This window comes from Dipodomys ordii, unplaced genomic scaffold (genome assembly GCF_000151885.1).
Source record: "Dipodomys ordii isolate 6190 unplaced genomic scaffold, Dord_2.0 Scaffold2, whole genome shotgun sequence".
NCBI lineage: Eukaryota > Metazoa > Chordata > Mammalia > Rodentia > Heteromyidae > Dipodomys > Dipodomys ordii.
In genome coordinates this window covers 23456145-23478618 of record NW_012267218.1, presented here as the reverse complement: position 1 = coordinate 23478618, position 22474 = coordinate 23456145, and positions in this window count along the sequence as shown.

Genomic DNA, 22474 nt, shown 5'->3' with positions numbered 1-22474 from the left:
GACAAAACTTAACTATTTTATTTCGTGCCATTAATGGGGATTAGACTCCACTTGAGTGCTGTCCCTTAAAGGCATTCTACCACTTGAGCCACATCTTCACTTCTGGCATTTTGATGAGTAATTATTTTAAAATAAAGATAAGGGGCTGGGAATGTGACTTATGTGGTAAAGTGCCTGCCTAGCATGCATGAAGCCCTGGGTTCGATTCCTCAGTACCACATACACAGAAAAGGCCAAAAGTGGCTCTGTGGCTCAAGTGGTAGAGTACTAGCCTTGAGCAAAAGAAGCTCAGGGACAGTGCCAGGCCCTGAGTTCAAGCTCCAGGACTGGCAAAAAAGATAAAATAAAGATAAGAGTCTCTTGATCTTTCCTTCCTGGACTGGCTTTGAAGCACAATCCTCAAATCTCAGGCTCCTGCATAGCTAGGATTAGCTAGGTTTGAGCCACTGGTGAAACAACTTTTGGGAGATATAAAAAGAATGGGTCCAAATCTGTCCAGTCTCCTAACTTTCTAGCCCAGTGTAATGATAGGCACACAGAAACTAATGTCAAGCTGCCAAAATCCACTAGCTATGTTAACTTAGGTAAATTGTTTAATCTTGTGCCTTGGTCTGCCCGTTTATGAAATGGGCCCAATGGGTGCAAAGTGTGAGAATAGTACGTACCAGAAGAATCTTTATCATGTTGGACTCAATGTAGTCTTTTTTTTAATGGCAGGACTGGAGTTTAAACTGAAGGCCTTGCATTTGCTAGGTAAGCATTCTGCCATGTGAGCCATTGCCCAAGTCCTTTTTGCTTTAGTTATTTCTCAGATGGAGGTCTTGTGTGTCTTCCAGGCCTGTGATCCTCCTACCTATTCCTGCCGTGTGGCTGGAGTAACAGACATATGCTACCACACCTAACTTTAGTCTTTTATTTTTCATTATGCTCACATTTGTTAAAAATTGATAACACCACTGGGCAACAGTGGCTCACACCTGTATTTCTAGCTACTCAGGAGGCTCAGATCTGAGAATCCTGGTTTAAAGCCAGCCCAGGTAGGAAAATCAGTGAGACTCTTACCTCCAATTAACTACAAAAAAAAAAAAAAAATCAGAGTTGAGCTGTGGCTCAAGTGGTAGAACAGTAGTCTTGAGCACAAAATCCAAGGGACAGCACCCAGGCACTGAATTCAAGAACAGGACTGGCACACACACACACACGCACACACACGCACGCAAGCACACATACACACACACACACACACACACACACACACACACTAATATACTCTACAGGAAAAACATGGTAACTGGAATATGAGTTAAGAAAGCAGCATTTCCCTACCTCTTCAGGAGAGACCACAGACTCCTACTTCTCCTACCCTGATCCTACCACGCTGAGGCCACCCAGAGCCAGCTTGCGCACCATTGTTGGCTCTGCAGGCAGGGGCACTAAAGACCATTGTGGATAATGGATGGAGGGAAAGATATTCTTAGCACCATTGGTAGGTTTCTGAGCCTGACAGTGGACTTATCAAGAACCCCTGATTTGTGTGCTTTGGTGGTTTTGGGGGTCCTGGTACTTTCTCAGCACTCCATGCCATTGCTGTCACTGCATAGGAACACATTTCCCTGCGTTATTCTACCTTGATGCTGGCCTCCCCCCACCCCAACCCATTCCTAAATCCCTCCACCCTACCTTTCCTCCCAATGCTTTTCTACAGTGTGACACTCTTCTTGCAGCCTCTGCTGGGTTTTTGCCTTGTCTGAGAACGCATGCTGACTACAGCCTGAGACCTCAGGGTCAAGGGAGGTTGAAGGTCACATCCTGGGGCCTTGCTGGATATAGCTAAGCCCCAGGAGCCAAGCTGACCTGAGCCAGCAGTTCCACACAAAGGAGCAGCTGAGAAGAGTCAAGTTAGAAAAGTCAGTGACTTGAGACTGAGTGGAAATGAGACGTGCTGGCTGCCATTGAACATGGAGACTTAGGTAGGGACATGAGGGGATGCACTGTGCCCAGCCAAACATAGTCTCTGGCCATGGGCTTGGGAAGACAAACTCCAGAGAACTGTTTTGCCTTGGCCTCCATCTGTCTCTGCTGTGCTACCCATCTCCCACTTACCTCCTCACACCCACAGCAACTGGCCCAAAGCCCCTTCAGACATGCAGCTATTGAGGAAAGTATGATACATTTACATACTGGACTATCATGTAACCATTAAGTTGGTTTCCAAAGATGATATGATATTAGGAAAGATATAATCTCGGGCTGGGAAGGTGGCTCAGTGGTAGAGTGCTTGCCTTGCATGCCTGAAGCCCTGGGTTCGATTCCTCAGCACCACATAAGCAAAAAGGAAACCGCCGGAAGTGACACTGTGGCTCAAGTGGTAGAGTGCTAGCCTTGAGCTGAAGAGCTGAGGGACAGCACCCAGGCCCAGAGTTCAAGGCCCCATGACGGACCCAAAAAAAAAAAAAGATATAATCTTATCACAGGGGTAAGTAAAAATAACACATTATAAAAAATTTAAGTAGGGGCTAGGAAGGTGGCTCAGTGGTATAGAGTGCTTGCCTTGCATGCATGAGGCCCTGGGTTTCAATTCCTCAGCACAACATAAGCAGAAAAAAGCCAGAAGTGGTACTGGCTCAAGTGGTAGAGCACTAGCCTTGAGCTGAAGAGCTGAGGGACAGCGCCCAGGCCCAGAGTTCAGCCCCCGTGCCCGACAAAAACAAACAGAAAATTTAAATACAGTATGATCTCCAATAGGTGAGAAAAAAATTGGAAGGAATCAGTCCAAGGTCATATAGTGTGTGCTACCTAAGAGGATTTTGAGAAATTTCCATTTCCTCTACAGTTCCAAAATCCTTACAGAAGCTTGGTTTGCTTTATGAGAGAGAAGGAAGCCTCTGGAGCTGGTATACAGATATATAGGACTGAAGATGCTCTGTCCATCCACCTAACCTATGAGCCTGCACATACATAGGTGCATCAGTGGCCTCAGAATAGGATGGTGGCAATGTTTTTGTATGCAAGCATCTGTCTACTACGCCCCCATCCCTGCCCTAGGCTCTCTATCCCATATAATGTGGAGATAAATGTCTTGTTCTTTAGTCATACCTGTACCACCACTGTGTGCACAGGGCCTTTGCCCTGGATCTCAAGAATGTTTGGTCACAAAATTGATTCATCCATACACTCTTGCCATATTTTGCAATAGAATCTTAGAGTTGCTTTTCCCTTCCTCCTAAGCACACAAAACGTTGCTTTAAATAAGTTTGTGGGGGCTGGGAATGTGGCTTAATGGTAGAGTGCTTCCCTGGCATTCGTGAAGCCTTGGGTTCGATTCCTCAGTACCACATACACAGAAAAAGCTGGATGTGGCGCTGTGGAGAGTGCTAGCCTTGAGCAAAAGAAGCTCAGGGACTGTACAGGACTGGCAAAAAAAGAAAAGTTTGTTTTTTTTTTTTTAAAAAAAGCAAAAGCTCCAGGGCAGTGCCCAGGCGCTGAATTCAAGCTCCACAACCGACCAAAAAGAAAAAAATTGTGGGTTTCCCTATTTTCTTCCTGTTCACCCTCCTCTTTCCAATAGGAGAGGAGAAAAGGGTGAGTTAGAGGTCAGGCTGGGAAAGTCTGGAAGTATAGCTTGCCAATCAGAGGCACGAAAGGGAGTGGAGTACATTCCATCCCAGCGAGATCTGAAGGACACAGGTGTGCAGGAAGTGGTCTTGCCTTCATTGAAAAACAATGTCTTCAAAGTCCATTTCCCAAGCCTGGCACTGGTGGCTCACACTTGTAATCCTAGCTACTCAGATCTGGGATCTTGGTTCTAAACCAGCCTAGGCAGACAGACCAATCTGAGAGGCTCTTTTATTCTTTTTTCTTTTCTTTTTTTTTGGTGGGTCATGGGGCTTGAACTCTATGTCTGAGCGCTGTCCCTTAGCAATTCAGCTCAAAGCTAGCACTCTACCACTTGAGCCACAGCGCCACTTCTGGTTTTCTGGTGGTTTATTGGCCATAAGAGTTTCATGGACGTTCCTGCCGGGGTTGGCTTTGAACCACAATCCTCAGATCTCAGCCTCCTGAGTAGCTAGGATTATAGGCATGAACAACCGGCGCTCGGCTTTTGAGAGGCTCTCATCTCCAATTAACCAGCAAAAAGCTGGAAGTGGAGGTATAGCTCAAGTGGAAGAGTACCATCCTTGAGGGGGAAAAATGCCAAGTGAGAGCATGAGACCCGAGTTCAAGTCCTGGTACCAACACACACACGCACACACACACACACAATTTCTTTTCAGTAGATGAGACATGTTTAGAAATGACAGAAAAGCACCAGAGATGGCATAAAATAACAGAAAAGAGTGGAGCTTGTTCTGAGAAGTGTGACTGCCACAACAACCCCAGTGCTGCAGCATCAAGCCCAAGCACCTGCCTAGGCTTTGAAGGATCAAAATTCCATGCCGGCCTCACCGGCTCCATCCTCCACCAATAGGTACATTTGTTTGTCCTGTTTTCTAGAGGAGCACTACTACCTCTCAGCTCAGGGTAGCAGAACAAAGGGAACATGACAGTCCTTTGCAGGCCAGAGTTGTGCCTAGCCTTTCCGGTCAGCTCCATGAACTGGGACAGCCAGATCTGCTCAGCCCTCCAGAGGAGACCAGAACAATCCAGAACTACAGCTGAAGCAGTCATCACTATAGGAGGATTGCAGCCCGGGAGACACTTCCCAACATCACCAAAGATTGATGCAAATTGGTTTGGTTCTGACCCTGTCACACCAGGAAGGATAATGATTCCAGCATGCCAGGCATGGGAGGGGCACGCGGTGGGGGCTGTGAGGATCAGAGTCTCACTGCACATCTTCATTAATGATCTGAAAGACAGGGGTAAACAGCATGCTAATGAAACCTGCAGATGATTGGTGTTACAAACCCCAGAGAGGAGAGAGAAATAGCCCAGTGTGACTCAGAGAGCTTAGAAATATGGGCTGGAGATTGTCAGAGGAGATTCATCCTAGGAAAATGAAAGCCAACATGTCACGGAGGAATGATGGAGGTGCCTCTGGGTAGAGGTCTGCAGACCTGGAAAGCGGAGCTGGGCCACAGGTCATGAGGCTGAGTGAGGGGACAGGTTTGGAACACGAAGAAGGAAGACAGAACTGCCTTGAGAATCCGGGAACACATAGCCTGTGTCATTCTAGCCAGGACTAACAGGAGCCAGCTCTGCATCTAAGCAGGCTACATTGGCCTGCTGTCCTATATCTGTTTCTGGACTCCTTGCAAGGATGAGCCTTGTTTTCTTGTGTTTTGCTTTTGCTTTTTTTTTTTTTTTTGTCAGTCATGGGGGCTGAACTCAGGGCCGAGGCACTGACCTTGAGCATTTGTTTGCTCAAGGCTAGTACTCTACCACTTTGAGCCACAGCTCGACCACCTGTTTTCTGGCATTGAAGTGGAGATGAGTCTCATGGGGCTGGGAATGTGGCTTAGTGGTAGAGTGCTAGCCTTGAGCAAAAGAAGCTCAGGGACAGTGCCCAGGCCCTGAGTTCAAGCTCCAGGACTGGCAGCAAAAAACAAACAAAAAGAAAACAGTCTCACAGACTTTCCTGCCCACATTAGCTTTGACCCATGATCCTCAGATCTCAGCCTCTTAAGTAGTCACCTATGTTCAGCTGAAAAGGCATGTTTATATTTATATTCACAATTATCAGATTCGTTGCGTGCTGGTGACTCATGCCTGTAATCCTAGCTACTCAGGAGGCTAAGATTTGAGGATTGTTGTTTGAAGCCAGCCCAGGCAGGAAAGTCCATGAGACTCTTATCTCCAATAAACTATTCAAAAAGAGCTGGAAGTGGCACTGTGGCTCAAGTGGTAGAGTTCTTTTTTTTTTTTTTTGGGTCCAGTCTTGGGGCCTGAACTCTGGGCCTGGGCGCTGTCCCTCAGCTCTTCAGCTCAAGGCTAGCGCTCTACCACTTGAGCCACAGCACCACTTCCGGCTTTTTTCTTTTTGCTTATGTGGTGCTGAGGAATTGAACCCAGGGCCTCATGCATGCAAGGCAAGTGCTCTACCACTGAGCCACCTTCCCAGCCCAGTGGTAGAGTTCTTAACTTGAGCAAAAGAAGCTCAGGGACAGAACTCAGGCCCAGATTTCAAGCCCCAGGAATGGAGGGGGGAAAGGTGAGGTGGGGGTGGAGATCTGATTGTGAAAAATGTATCTCCTTCCTATCCCCTAGGCCTCAAGCTTTGGGCTGCTTGTAGGAGCTACATATTGTTCTATATTTGGCTTTTTCTGCCCTATTTAATGTATCTTGGATATTGTTCATCTTGGTACATATAGATTTAACAGCTATATACTATTTCACTGTATGGACATACCACAAATTATTTAACCAGTCCCTGTGAAAGACCTTTCAGTTGTTTCCAGCCTTCTGCCACTGCAGACTATATTTGTGGTGAACAAATATTCTCTAAGTCTTTGTGCATATACAAATATAGCTAATAAATATGTCACTAATGGGGAACTTTCTGGGTCAGAAGCCAGGTGCAATTTTATTTTAATATAGTTTGGTAAATTGCTCCCTAAAGAGGTTGCAAAGATGAGGTCTTCCTCAACCCTACCACTGTGGTCGGGCACACAGGCTTCCTGTAGGGTAATAAGAGGGACTTCCATGGCCTCCCACAGCCCTCATGCCCATTCTGTCCACGTAGCCTCCCTTCTTCCTGTTTCTAAGGACAGCCAAATTTAATGGAACACTCACGCGGTCCCTGGGTATTGACCAGAACCTTTCACTCCAGTGGCTCTTGGACCCTTCAGGTCCATGAGATTTCTTTTACTACTAGGTATATTATCATTTCCACTCGACAGCCGAGAGGCCCAGGTTTAGAGATTAAGTAACTCATTTGTGGTTGCCTAGCTTTAGGAGCAGAGCTGAGATTGGACCCCAGGTCTCCCTTTCTCCAGAATCTATACCTTTACCCCCATACCTGCTTCTACTCATTCCTCCTTCCCCATGGACACCAGTCTCTCCCTGCCTCTATTAGGAGCCCCTGCCACTTGGGCACCTTTGCTCCAGTGTATTAAGCCCCCCAGTCCTGCTTGTTTTCCCACCTAGGGCCAAGACAGACACTTCCATCCAGAACCCCTCCTCCTTGACGGCCTTCCTGTGCTCTTGACCTTGAGACGCCCTACCTGCACCCCAGGGTTGGCCCCCAGGTGATGCCCAGCCTGCAGGACTGAGAGAGCAACGGCTTCCATCACCTGACCCTACTCAGCCAATTCAGGAAGACAAGATGTCAAGTTAATGAGCCTGTGGGCCTCTAATTAGCTGTCAATTACCTCAAATTAATCAACTCCTCGCCTAATTAAGCATTATCGGCAGGTGGGCACAAAGCAGACCATTGTGTGGGAGCCATGAGAAAAGCCGGCCTGGCAAACTTGGTTAGGATCAGCACTGTGCACTGCGCCTGCCTCCCCACAGGGCTCAGCTACAGCCCAACTGAGAGGCACCAGGGTCCTCCACCCACCATGCCCCCCCCCCCCGCGCCGGGGTCCCTGGGGACCTCCTGGGTAGCTGAGAGGACGGGAGGTGCAGAGTTTAGAGAAGGTAGGACAGCTTTAGAGATGTGGGCAGCAAGAGCCGAAAGACCCTGGAAGACTGGCTTCAAGTCCTCGTGACCTGTCCTGGCACGTAAGAGAGGAGCTGGGCTCGGAATGGGCAAGGAGTAGGCTCGGTCATAGTTGGGGACTTCAGGCTTGCATGGGCAGAGCTGGCTTCTTATCTTGGCCCAGCCAGAAAGCTCTGTAGACAAGAAAGCAACGTTTTCTATCTTAAAAAAAAAATAAGAAGAATAGTCTGCTATCCGTGGCTCACACCTGTAATCCTAACTACTCAAAAGGCTGAGATCTGAGAATTGTGATTCAAAGCCAACCTGGCCAGGAAAGTCCATGAGACTCTTATCTCCAGTTAACCACCAAAAACACCAGAAGTGGAGCTCTGACTCGAGTGGAAGAGTGCCAGCCTTGAGCAAAAAAGTTCAGGGATAACACCCAGGCCCTGACTTCAAGCCCCAGGACTGGCACGCGCGCGCGCACACACACACACACACACACACACACTTTTTAAATGTATGTCATTTTTATTATCTTTATTTATTTTTTTGCCAGTCCTGGGCAAAAAACTTTGGATCTAGGCAATGTCCCTGAGCTTCGGTTTTGCTCAAGGCCAGTGCTCTACCACTTGAGCCACAGCGCCACTTCCTGGTTTTTTGTTGTTTTTTGTTTTTTAGTTTATTGGAGATAAGAGTCTCATGGAGTTTCCTGCCCAGGTTGGCTTTGAATCACAATTCTCAGGTTTTAAACCATGATTCTCAGATCTCAGCCTCCTGAGTAGTGTAGGGTTATAGGCGTGAGCCACTAGTGCCCAACTTTTATTATCTTTATGCATTTGTTTGTACAAAGAACTTTTCAATTTAACCCATCAGTTTTTCAGTACAATACAGCGTGATCAATGGCACTCTTTCCATCATTCTCCCCCGTTTCCCCCAACCAAGCACCACCTTTAAGACCTACCTGTGTCTTTGTTATAGGACCCAGTGAGAGTCAGTATGTGGATTTGCCTGTCCCATGAGGCATGGCAGTGGAGTGGCTCCAGATTCAAGAGCGCTTTGCCTAGGAACTGCCCAAGTTGTAGCGTATCTCCATATTCTGAATCCCTCTAGCTTTCAGTGCATCTGTGAAAAAAATGTGAGTGGACTCTAGAAGATGCCAGGTGCTGGGGGCGGGAGTGGTCTAGCTACCACCTCTCACTCATCCCCAGCACCTTCAAGGACTTGGAGCTCAGCTGACTCTACTCACAAGCACCCCCAGCTGTCACGTCTCAGCCTGACAGCTGAGGTACACATAGATCTCCTCCTAAAGAGCAGAAAGAGGGGGACAAATGAGGTTCTTCTTCCTTTGGGTCTTGGGGCTGCAGACACGAAGGTGAACAGGGCTCCAGACAGCTCTTGGACACTGAATTTATGCCCTTGCTCATAGTCCTGACAGCTGAGTGGAATCCCCATTCTTGGCACAAGGCTGGGCAAGACTGGGGCCCAATCTCTATGACCCAGTAGTGGTCAAATGCCACCACATCCATGCCAGTTCCACTCTCATTCCACTGCAATCACTGCTCAACGCTGGCACAGGACACCTTTCTATCCTGAGCATTGGAGGCACCTCAGCCTCACCCCTGTGAAAGCTTGGATGTCACTCATTCAACAACCATCCATTGTGCCTACTGATTAAAACTCACCGTGCAAAGGGGAGATAGTTAAGCTGGGTGCCGGTGGCTCATGCCTGTAATCCTAGCTATTCAGGAGGTTGAGATCTGAGGATCACTGTTCAAAGCCACTGTTTCAAAGCCAGCCCAGACAGGAAAGTCTGTGAGACTCTTATCTCCAATAAACCACCAGAAAATTGGAAGTGGCTCTGTGGCTCAAGTGGTAGAGCACTTGTCTTAAACAGAAGAGCTGAGGGACAGCGCCCAGGCCGAGTTCAAGCCCATAGACTGAAAAGAAAAAAAAGTGTGGGGGGGAGGGGGAGAGGAGATGGTTGGGAAAACACAAATCACTCATGCATGCTCCAGAGAAGGAAAAGAAGAATTAACCCTTATCAAGGCTATAGACTATATACACATTGTCTTTAATGATTCAAAAGGAAATAGAATAAAACATGGTCTTCCTTCACACTTCTGTTACCCAGCCATCTGATTTCTTTCCTATAACCACACCTTTACATGTATATATGTATATTTATATACATACATACATGGGAAGGTGCATATATACATATATATGTATATATGTCTTCCTTTTTTAAACTATATTATATTGCCTTGGAGATTGTGCCAGAATGTGTTTATAGTAATAGAGCCCAGTGGGGCTGGGAAGGTGGCTCAGTGGTAGAGCACTTGCCTTGCATGCCTAAGGCCCTGAGTTCGATTCCTCAGCACCACATAAACAAAAAGAAAAAAGCCGGAAGTGGTGCTGTGGCTCAAGTGGTAGAGCGCTAGCCTTGAGCTGAAGAGCTGAGAGATAGCGCCCAGGCCCAGAGTTCAGGCCCCATGACCGGACCCCCCCCCCAAAAAATAATAGAGCCCAGTATTTCTTTCCTCCATAGATGTGTGCCTTTTCTTTCCAGATTTAACCACCAAAAAGCTGGAAGTGAAGTGTGTCTCAAGTACTAAAATGCGCCGGGCGCTGGTGGCACACGCCTGTAATCCTAGCTACTCAGGAGGCTGAGATCTGAGGATCGCGGTTACCGTGAGACTCCTATCTCCAATAAACTACCAGAAAACTGGAAGTGGCGCTGTAGCTCAAGTGGTAGAGCGCTCGCCTTGAGCTGAAGAGCTGAGGGACAGCGCCCATGCCCAGAGTTCAAGCCCCACGACCGATAAAAAAAAAAAAAGTACTAAAATGCTAGCCTTGAGCAAAATAAAATAAAATCTCAGGCCTTCAGTTCAAGCCCAGGACCAGAATAAACAAAAAAAGTATGAACTCAACGTAGCCAAGAGGAGCCTAAAGAGTCCCAATAATTAGATGTGACTCTGGGTGTCATCTTAGGACAGAAAAAGGAAAAATTAAGTAAAAATTAAAAGTTTGAATAATAAAATATGGACTTTAGTTACCTCATTAATTACAACAAATTCACCAAATATGACACAACAAGTATGGTGGTGCATGCCTGTAACCCCAGCACTTGAGACAGGAGGATTGGAAGTTCAAGACCAGAGTAGGCTACAGAGCAAGATGCTGTTTAAAAACAAAAATGAATTACAACCAAGGAACCACAGTATCAGATCCTAACAGTGGAAACTGAGTGCCAGTTCATAATTTTTCCATATAGGTGAAACTTCTAAAACTGAAGTTTGCTTTTTAAGTATAATGTAAAAAACGTGTACAGATGTTGAGATCACTGAAGTATGGCTTCACAGAAAATCACTAGAACTTTGAAGGCTCTTGAGTCAAATGTATGGGAAAGGAGGAGTCCTGTCATGGGAGTCTGTGGATTTGTGTACAGTTAAAGGCCTTCCTCCGATTGAAGGGTGGACCCTTATGTAGTCCACCCTGCCTAATTGGCCATGAGGAACTTGAGGCTGGTTATAAAAAGGAACAGACTCCTCCATGGTGTCTCCCAGATGCCTTGAGCACGCAGCTGATTGGCGTTGGCTGTCCACACCGGGCAGATGCTCCCGCAGACCCTCCTGGTCATCTGGGCTCTGGGGCTGTGGGGTAACAATAGCCTGATGGCTTGTTCTTCCTGAGAGCTATTGTAATTTCGACATTTAGCTGATGCCTAGGGTAAAGGAAAGATGCTCTCCTAACTGTCCAGGCTACTCCAACTGGTAGGGTTGGTTAAGGAGGGAAGCCTCTTGGGACCCCTGACATCCCTCCTCTCCTCTGGGATGTCTTGAAGAAGGCAGGCAGTGGGGACGGCGGCCCTGGCCCTGGCGCTGGCGCTGGCCCTGGCCCTGGCCTCTCAGCCTGTGCGGGTGGCCCAGCCCGCGCTATCCGCTCCATCGCCGCTAGAGGGAGCTGCGAGCGGCCCTTCCCGAGGCTGCCCTCCATCCTCCCGCCAGGCTAGTAGTCTTTTGGTCTCTGCCTTTCGGCCCAGGCCAGCTGCCCTCTCCAATCTGGTCCCCAAGCCCACGCTGCGCCTCCCTGTTCAGCCCTCTCGTGCAAGCATCCTGGCGTCTCCCCCACTTTGGGAATCAGGACACAGAGTAACACTGTGTGACCAGGATCACACAGCGAACGCAGGCTCAGGCGACCTGGCGTCGGGCCGCCATCCCTCGGACGCTGTCCCTCAGAGCGTTTTGAGCCGTCACAGGGGGAGAACCTTCTAGCCAAAGGAAAACTGAGGCACGGGGCACCGCTTGAGCACAGTGTGTGGGTGGCCCCATCTGTCAAGGGCAGGCAGGAGGCTGAGTCCAGGAGGCCAGCCCCTTGACAGATGACCACAGCGGGAAAGCATGTGGGGGGCAGAGGGTGCCAGCCTGCCTGGAGAGGCTGCCCCAGGAATGGGGGACAGCTGCAGCCTTGGGTGGGAGGACAGAGGCCCCACAGGATAATAACTTTCACTCACTGCAATAGGCCTAATCCTATTACTTTGCATGGACCCTGGGGACCACCCTTCCCACCCCTCCATAATCCCCTGACTCCCATTGGGAACTGTCCAGGGGCCTCCCCACCAGCCCCTGCCAGGCCCTGCCAGCCTTTGCCTGCCCCATCGTCTTGCCCTTTAGTGCTCTTAGACCACCTATGCCTGATTCTCTGAACCCTAAAGGGACTGAACTCTTAAAGGGAGTGTGGAAGATCAATTGGCTAAACCTTGAACTTGAACCTACCTGGCAGGTATGTCGGTCATGGGGCCTGAACTCGGGGCCTGGGCGCTGTCCCTCAGCTCTTCAGCTCAAGGCTAGCCCTCTACCACTTGAGCCATAGTGCCACTTCTGGCTTTTTCTGCTTATAGGGTGCAGAGGAATCGAGCCCAGGGCCTCATGCATGCAAGGCAAGCGCTCTACCACTGAGCCACCTTCCCAGCCTTTCCTAGGCAGCTTCAGGAGCTTGTCTTCATTTGGGTTGCAGGACTTGCCAGCAGAGCCTCTTCCATGGTATATTTATGTGTAAAACAGACCATGGTGCTGGTTTTATGTGGTTATTCTATACAACAAATGCCCAGGGCCTGGCACCGAGGCGCCCTCCGGGGCCTCCAGTGTGATTATTACCAAGGTTGACTTCCCAGAGGCCCAGGAAGCTCCGTGGCCCAGGACAGGAGTGAAAGAGTCTGCTGTGGACTCTGTCATTATCTGCAGTTATTCCTCAGCTGCGGAATCCAGGGCTCATAGATAACCATGCTAAGATGCAGCTGAAATCAACACAAGGCAGACTCCAGTATTTTCCAGAGCATTCTTCTGCGGCTCAGGATCTACATTTTTTTTGGGGGGGGGTCTGGTCATGGGACCTGAACTCTGGGCCTGGGCGCTGTCCCTCAGCTCTTCAGCTCAAGGCTAGTGCTCTACCACTTGAGCCACAGCCCCACTTCTGGCTTTTTTCTTTTTGCTTATGTGGTGCTGAGGAATCGAACCCAGGGCCTCAGGCATGCAAGGCAAGCGCTCTACCACTGAGCCACCTACCCAGCCCTCAGGATCTACTTTTATTTAAAAAAAAAAAAAAGGGAAGGGGTGGTGGCTGAGAATGTGGCTTAGTGGTAACGTGCTTGCCTAGCATGCATGAAGCCCTGGGTTTGATTCCTCAGTACCACATACACAGAAAACGCTGGAAGTGGCACTGTGGCTCAAGTGGTAGAGCGCTAGCCTTGAGCAAAAGAAGCTCAGGGACAGTGCCCAGATCCCAAGTCAAGTCCCAGGACAGGCAAAAAGAAAGAAAGAAAGAGAGAGAGACAGAGAAGGAAGGAAGGAAAGACCTGGCCCCTCCCACCCCCCCCCCGAAGTAGTGAGTTCCTCACTTCTCAGAGGGATCGAGGTTGATGCTGAGGAGCATCCTGCCAGAAGCCCTGAGGTCCGATTGCAGTCCCTAAAGCCCAGCATCCCTGGCCTGGGCACAGACACTGTCCTCTCTCAGGCAGGGTGCTCAGGAGAGGCCTCTTTGGGCCTGGCCTCCCTCTCCCCCACCTTCTGCTGCTCCTCATTTACATAAATTATCTCTCCCCAATTATCCATCCAGCTGTCTCAACGGTGATCTGTGAATGAATTAAAAACGGAATATAATTTAATAATGGCTGATTAGAAGGAGATTAGTTGTTATATAAAAAGGAAAAGCCAAGAGCCAGCTAGTTGCCCTTAATCTGAGCCAATACCATCGTTATTCAGGAAAAGCTACCCTGGCCACCACCAGGCAAGGCAGACATGGGGAGAAGGGAGGGGGACAGCCCAGGTGGGGCCAGACCACCCCAAGAGGAAATGAGACACCAGGAGCCTAGTGTTGGGGTCCTATCTCAGCTGTGGGACCTGGGCAGCTCCGGCAGCTCCCTTCTAAGTAGGTTTGAATGATTTCTGGGGTCTCCTCTTGTTCCAAATTCTAGACACCCTTGAACCAAACTGCTGGGTTCTCTCTGGGTAGCCTCAACATACAAGAGCCCCTGCTCAGCCCCTGAGCATCACGGGATGCATAGGAGTTTGGTGCTCCCCAGAACATAGAAAGTACAAGAGGATCTCTCTGTTTGAGGTAAGTAGTTAGAAAAAGGATTGAAGTTGGTGGCCTTAGAAGGTACCATAAAAGAGAGACAATTGAGTGCATGCTCAGCCAGCCCCTACAACCTCATCTTAGGACTGGGCCCGGTGGAGGCCATTCAACCAGGAGAGTTTCATTCATTCTTGAAGTCTCAGCTCAAATGCACCTCCTCCAGGAAGCCTCCCCTGATCTCCCTGGCATGGAAGTCTCCCCTGCTATCCTACACTTGTCCATTAGTGCACTCAGCACAACTGCTTAGGATTTCTTGAGGACAAGGAGTGTGGCTTTGTCACATCTGCACCACTGAGTGTTGAGCACAGTACTGCGCAAATAAGATGCTGGGCCCTAAGGCACCTGGTGTGAACACACCTTTCTGTGCTCCAAAACCACTGGGACAACACCCTCAGAATAAGTCTAGTCCTTGTTGTGTGGCCTCTCTGTCTCTGTCTAGAGAAACATTCCGGATAAGGATGAGTGGGCTTGCTGAGTGCTGTGGCTCACGCCTGTAACCCTAGCTACTCCAGAGGTTGAGATCTGAGGCTCTTGGTTCCAAGTCAACTTAGCCAGGAAAGTTCATGAGACTCATCTCCAATAACCGCCAGGAAACTGGAAGTGGTGCTGTGGCTCAAAGTGGTAGATTAGTAGCCTGGGACAGCACCTAGCCTCCACTTTCAAGCCCCACAACCAACCAAAAAAAAAAAAAAAAAGTATTGTTAATGAGCCTCACTTCAAAGCTGTGAGGCCTTGGATTTAAGAGAGGGTGCTGAGCCAAACAAAAAAAAAAAAGGAAAGAAAGAAAGAAAAAAGAGGTGAAGAGGACGGACAAGCTGGTGTAAAGCTGCCTGTGTGAGCACAGTCCGTCACCTGCTACTGTGTGGCCTGGTATACATTGCTAACCTCCCTAAAATGGGGGTTTGTAATGATAACCCTCCCTTGTAGGGTTTTGGAGGATTAGATGGGAGAACCAAGGAAAAGCACTCAGAACTAAACAGAGGTAGTTGGGTGCTTAAGCACAGTGCTTGTCACACTGCTGCTTGGGCGCTGGGCCCTTTCCTCCAGGCTTCCTGTCCTTGGCAGAGGACAGGTGCGGATTGGCAGACAGGCCTGAATGGGGCTCTCTCAAGGTTCCAGGCTGTGACCAAGGGGCCAAGAGTATCAGAACGATCATGGGCCTCCCCAAAGAGGCACTCAGGATTGTGGTATGCCCAGGAGAGGGGTCATGACCCACTGGGCCGTGTGTCCCAGGTGTTCAACATGATAGTACAACTTCCTGGCCTGAGCGTGGGGTGGGCCAGAGGGCAGCTTGCAGAGGAAATGGGCCTGTGTCCAGGAAGGCGAAGGCTGAAGAGACCACAGCTGCTATGCTTTAGGTGTCTGGAGCCCTCGTGGACCAGTCTGCCCTGCCAGAGGCTGGGAAGGAGTGGGGTAGAAACCAGGGGGCCTTTTTCCCTACACTATGAGGTGACACAAAAAGTATGCACAGTGTTTGTTGACGGGCTAACTGAACTTGCTCTAGATTTTTCCAAATTTTCTTTGTGTTTGTTTTGAAGGGAGCAAGGCAATGGGGGAGAGAAGAGGGGGGAGGCTGGACAGGCACGATGGCACAAGCCTGTAATTCCAGCACTTGGGAAGTAGAGTAAGAGGCAAGATCATGAGTTTGAGGATAGTCTGGATTGTATGGTGAAATTGTATCCATAATAGTAATAATTATTATAATTATCATTATATTTTTCTTATGTTTGGGGGGGCTGGCATCCTTGGGGGATTGGTTCCAGGACACACTCCTCTACTGAATCTGTGGATGCTCACACCCCTGACACAAATGGCATCATGTGTGCATAGAGTCTACACATACTCTCATGTATACTTTAAATCACCTCTACATGACTTACAATAGCTAGTGCAAGGGAAATGCTATGTAAATGGTTCTTATACTGTACACCTTAGGGAATGATGAAAGAAAAAAGTCTGTCCATGCTCAGCACAGATGTAATTTTTTTCCTGAATGGTTTCTGCCTGTAGTTGATGAAATTCACAAAGATGGAACCCATGGATCCAGGAGATGACATATTTGACAAGGGCCAGTCTAGGGAACAGGAAGTTCCACCCACACCATCCTATGTCTCAGGGCTGGGACCTGCAGTACCCTCTGGGAACAAGGACTAACTGGTGACCTGCACCTTCCCCAGGACCCTCTGATCTCCATCCGCATCCTTCTACTCTGCCCAACCCCGGCCCATCAACATAGGCAAGTGCTCCGTGGAACCAAGGAAGCCTGTCCATTATTGCCACAGGGGAGGTCTCCCTGGCCTCCCAGGCTGCGGGATAATTTGATATTCAAATCTGGCAGAGACCTGCTTCAAATTGCTACAAATTAAGCTGATTTTCCCCCTCTGGATGAGGGATTTGCTCCTGTGGATCAGCCTTCCCTGGACTTGATGAGGTCAGGATTAGAGAAGGAGGGACAGAGGAAGAGGGAGAGGCAGCTAGGCTGGAGGGCTGGAGGGCAGAAGGGAGGGCCCAGCCCCAACCCCGGAGTTGGAGCAGGTTCCCAGAGCCTCAACAACCAGCTCTAACCAGGCATGGCAGAGTCTCTGGGCCCCAAATGGGTCAGCCCCCTCTCAGTACCTCAGGGAGAGCCCTGTATGGTTCACAAAGGCTTTATATATGTGGATCTCAGTTAATATAGCCAAGCCTCTGTGAGTCTGGGCAGAGCAGAGCACCCCCATTTTACTGATGAGCAAATATAGGTTCTCAGTGGTGAAATGGGGCTCTACCAGCCAAAGACAAATCGGACCCAACCATTGCTACTGACTTTCTGTGTCAACTTAAGCCTGTGACCTCTCTGAGCCTCTTTGTAAGGTTTCCTGGCAAGGCACACACAGTGCCAGGCACACACAGCAAGGGCTCCATAAACACTGGCAAAGCTTGAGGCAGAGCAGTCATGAGAACCTGGACTCGCCAGGCTTCCCTTGTTGGAGGGACAATTGTCCCTGCCCTTCTCCTGACTCTGTCTCCTCACCCTGCCAGGACCCCCTCCCCCCGCCTGCTTCCCCCCGTAGCTTCATTTCCGTCTGTTTGATCAAGGTCTGTACTGTATATTGCAGCAATTTCAAATTGCACCATTAAAGATTTTATGCTGGAGACGTTAAAATTAAAAAGATCTATGTGCAAAGAGTCACAACGAATTTAATCAACTTGATTTAATAGAAAACAGCAAATGGAATTTATGATGCTCCAAAAGACAAGGGAAGTTTTTTTTTTCCACAAAAAATAATAAAAAAGCACTTTGTGGAAAACAGAAAGCGGAATGGGGTGAGGGGTGGGTCGGGCTCCGCATCTGAGACTTTATCAGACCTAATCCTCAGCAAACAACCCCAGTTGGGGCTGTTTACCCGCTAATCCCAGCTGCCATTAAAATATTAAAGATAAATCTAATCGTCTCTTTATCCAAAATAAGCGACTTTTGTGTGGGGAGAAAAACGTCTAACCCTTTGAGAGAAGAATTAGTCCTAATGCATCAAATGGAATTCGGTCCAGGCTGGGGAGAAATAGGGTTTAGAGGCAAATGAGACGGTAATAGAAATAAAACCCGGAATAACAAATTAAAAACCCTCATTTACACGAATTAAAACGGCTCACAAAAGGGCTCGAGGCCCAACCCTGCCCTCCTCGGCCCCCCAGGTCTCCTGGCCCCGCCCATGGTGTCATCACCAGCTCAGTGTCACCCAAGGCATGACCTCATCCTGTCCACCTCTGCTGTCCCCTGCAGATTCCAAGCCCAGGCCTGGGCCGAGCTTCTGGGAGCCTTGGCTGGGGCATCAGGCTTCTCTCAGCCCCTGTGTGGACTTAGGGGTTCCAACTCTGCTCCAGCATGAGTGCCATCCCTTTACCAGAGGTCCTGGTTTAGTGTCTTAAACTCCTAGAATCCCTGTTGGCTGGGGAAAATGGGCAAGACAGGGTCTCTGTGTGGTCTCACACCTCCCCTGGCCCAGCCTTGACCCCCTCATCCCTGAGCTGCTCCGGGGTATGGCTCCACTGAACTCCACACGGCAACATGTGGAAAGGCACATAGAGGGGTCCATCCATGGCTCCCAGCATGCTTTCATTTCTGGCTCCCCCTTAAGACTTCTCAAACAGATCACACACTAAGGGACCCTAAAAGACCCCGGGGAAGCCAGGCTCTGTGCCCAGCACTGCGCCAGCCAGCGGGGCAGAGGAGGCAGCCCGCAGCCAGGGTTCTCATGGGCCGCCCCACTGGGTTGCCATTCATGGGGGCTGAGGCTGCACTGGCTATTCAGGATTTTCCCAAGGTGACCTCTAGGTTTCCCAAGGTTGGCCCTGGGGCTCCTGAGGACATCTCACACACACCTTCTGACCAAGGTCTGAGTCCCCTCACATTAAGACCACACTCTTTGCCTGTGGGCCCAGATGGGTCTCAAAGGAGACAAGTGTCAGGGGCCCCTCCATGAGCCACGGCAGGCTTGAGGAGCCGGGCTACAGACCAGGGTACGATTCCTTTCCTAACGTGTCTATGGACTGTAGAGGGAGAGAGTGGGAGAAAGTATTCCTTCCTCTCCCTAGGAAGCCCCTGGGACCTCTCCCAGTCTCTACAAATCCATTATACAGGAAACTCATGTTGACAGCTCTGTATTATGGGATATTAAGGGGAATTGGATTGTGAGGCTGGAACCTCTCCCTCTCTCTCAATCTCTCTCTCCCTCTCCTCGATTTCTTCCTCTTCCTCATCCTTTTCTCTCTTGCTCTTGTTTTTTGAGATTGGTCTCCCTGTATAACCAGGCAGGCCTTGAACTCTCAGTCTTCCTGCTTCAGCCTCCTAAGTACTGGAATTACAGGCATGTCCCTCTGCACCAGGCTCTCTGGCTGAGTTTCTGTATTCAGTTGGCCTCGCCTCAGTGCCTACCACACTTGGCTTTCTGCTCAGTTGCCTCTCATTGCCTTCAAATTCTTCCCTCCAATGACCCCCAATTCTTGGTTATAACAAGTAAAGATTCTAGGCCAAGAGAAAACTGGGACAAGTAGAGTACCTATGGCTCCTAGGGAGTGAGTGACCTTCTATCCAGGATGACTGAGGTAAGTATTGGGTGATGAACATATAATAAGGCACTGGATCCAGGAACCAGTGGCTCAGGCCTGTAATCTTAGCTACTCAGGAGGCTGAGATCTGAGCCTTGTGGTTCGAAGCCAGCCAGGGCAGGAAAATCCATGAAAATCTTATCTCCAATTAACCACCAGAAAACCAGAAGTGGTACTGTGGCTTAAAGTGATAAAGTACTAGCCTAGAGCAAAAAAAGCTCAGGGAGTGGCTGGGAAGGTGGCTCAGTGGTAGAATGCTTGTCTTACATGCATGAGGCCCTGGGTTCGATTCCTCTGCACCACGTAAGCAGAAAAGCTGCACTGTGGCTCAAGTGGTAGGGTGCTAGCCTTGAGTTGAAGAGCTGAGGGACAGTGCCCAGGCCCAGAGTTCAGGCCCCATGACACAGAGGGGTGGGGGGAGATGGAGAGGGAGAGAGAAGGTATTGAGTGGAATAAGGGCAAAGCGTTTGGATGAGCCTCCAAAAAGTTCTGAATGGATTTTCTTTCTAAGCCAGCACAGCACCTGGGCTCTGCAATGTATGCAGGTTGGCAGGTGGACCTTGTCTGCTTGAAACAAGTCAAGTCTGCTTCAAGGAGTAGCCATAGAAAGGAAAATAGAGTACTGTTCAGAAAAGGTGTGAAATCGTATCTATATGCATGTTTGTGGTCTATTATGATGTAGTCTTGGAGGAAGAATGTTTAAAAAACATACAGTATACAGTATACAGTACAGTATACAAGTACTAGCAAAGTATAGTTGCACACTCTTGTAACCTCAGCACTGGGGAGGCTGAGGCAGGAGATTATGCATTCAAGACCAACCTGGGCTACAGAGTAAGACCTTGTCTGGAAAACAAACAAATGAAACCCAACAAAATACAAGGGCATGCAAGGTTAAAATGTAGCTAAATGGGCAGGTGTCAGTGGCTCACGCCTGTAATCCTAGCTACTCAAGAGGCTGAGATCTGAGGATCACAGTTCAAAGCCAGCCCTGGTAGGAAAGACCGTGAGGTGCTTATCTCCAATAAACCACTAGAAAACTGGAAGTGGTGCTGTGGTGCAAGTGGTAGAGCGCTCGCCTTGAGCTGAAGAGCTGAGGGGCAGCGCCCAGGCCCAGAGTTCAAGCCCCACGACCAACAAAAAAAAAAAAAAGTAGCTAAACCAGACAGAGGAAGAAGGAGGGAGGAAAGGAAGGAGGCAGAGAGGAAAGGAGGGAAGGAGGGTAAAGAAGTGTGTGGTTACAACCACACAGCAATTTATAGTCACCTCATCCATGAAGAGGAGGTAATAGAGCACCCACCCCATCGGTAGTCTGTGAGTATTAAGTAAGAGACCCCATGTCCACACTGAGCCAAATGGCTGGCACCTAGGGAGCACTCAGTGAACACGAGATTACCAATGGTAGTTGTAAACTGCACCAGATAAATGCAGGCTATATGTAAATGCTAGGTAGTAAAATACCAAGTCAACAGGAATAAATCTCAGGTAGATCTTTACAAGACTAGAGAGTGAGAAAGGGAGACAGATGAGTTGCAATCGTGGACAACTAGAGAGAGAGAGAAAAAAAGAACTAAAGCCTGCAAATGAAATGCAATGGCCCATCTATTCTGAGTCATTGTTTGCAGTCTAGAAATAGAGGATACAGTATGAGTATGTCCTGTGTCGGAGATCCTTTTCTCCATTGAAGGTTCTGGATGTATCTTCAAGTAAACAAGGACGGGACTGGGAATGTAGCTTATGGTAGAGTGCTTACCTAGCATGCTTGAAGCCCTGGGTTTGATTCCTCAATACCACAGAAACAGAAAAAGCTAGAAGCGGTGCTGTGGCTAAAGTAGTAGAGCGCTAGCCTTGAGCACAGAGAGGCTTAGGGACTGTGCTGAGTTCAAGCCCCAGGATTGGCAAAAAAGAAAAAAGAAAACAAGGATATAGGAGGTCACATCTATAATCCCACTTATCAGGAGGCAAAGATTAGGAGGGTTGAAGTTTATGGCCAGCCTGGGGAAAAAAGTAATGAGATTGAATCTCAAAAAGCAAGTTTGGTATGCTGAGTCACTCCTAAAAATCCCAGGTCCAAGCTGTCCCAAGGCAAAAACTGGAAACCCAATCTGAAACTTAATCTAAGAGAAAAAAAAAAAAAAAGGATTGGGCCAGCACCAGAGGCTCATACCTGTAATCCCAGCTATTCATGAGGCTGAGGTCTGAGGATCACAGTTCAAAGCCAGCCTGGGCAGGAAAATCTGTGACTCTTATCTCCAATTAACCACCAGAAAAACGAAGTGGCACTGTGGCTCAAGTGGTTCAGTACTTGCTTTGAACAGAAGAACTCAGGAACAGCTCCCAGGCTCAGAGTTCAAGCCCCACAACTGACCAAAAAAAAAAAAAAGAGAGAGAGAGAGAAAGAAAGGATTGGGGGCATGTCTCAAGTGCTTAGCAAGTGTGAGACACTGAGTTCACCAGTACCACCAGAGACAGACAGACAGACAGACAGACAGAAAGACAGGCAGGCAGGCAGAGAGAGAAGAAAGCAGAAACGCAGTAGAATCAGACTCCAGCTTAGCTCTTGAAAGCTGTATGCTCTTTTTTAGATGGAGGGCTGTCCTCCAGATCTCAATCCCTTAAGTGTCTAGAATTAAAGGCAGGAGCCATCCATGCCTGTCCTCCTTCATTATTTGAAAAATGATACACATTTTTCGAGGTAGTTAAGAGGATTCATTGAGACAAAGCCAAGAAGTCCAGAACTTAATAAATGTTCAGTGGGTGTAAACTACATGTGAACCAAAATCCCTCTTGAAGAGGCTTGAGGTGTAGCTCAGTGACAGTGCATTCACTTGCCTAACGTGTGCATGGCCCTGAGTTCGATCCTAGCATTACAGAAATAAAATGCCTGTTAGCATAAGCGTCTTTACTGAACAAATGAAATCGAATGCCTGGTCCAATGCCAGATGACCAGAGGAGGAGCCCTCAGGGCCTTGGGCCGGGTTATCCTGAGGCTGTCTAGGGAGAACCATCCAGAACAATGAGAGATGAAATTCAGTCCCCCATGGGTTAGCCCAACATTCACCAGAGCATTTAAAAAAAAGTGAAACACAGTTATAGTGACAGACTAATAATGGGATTATTGATTTAAGCACAGACCCTTTCTCTTCCCCATATTTCCTAGTCCCTCCCCTCAAA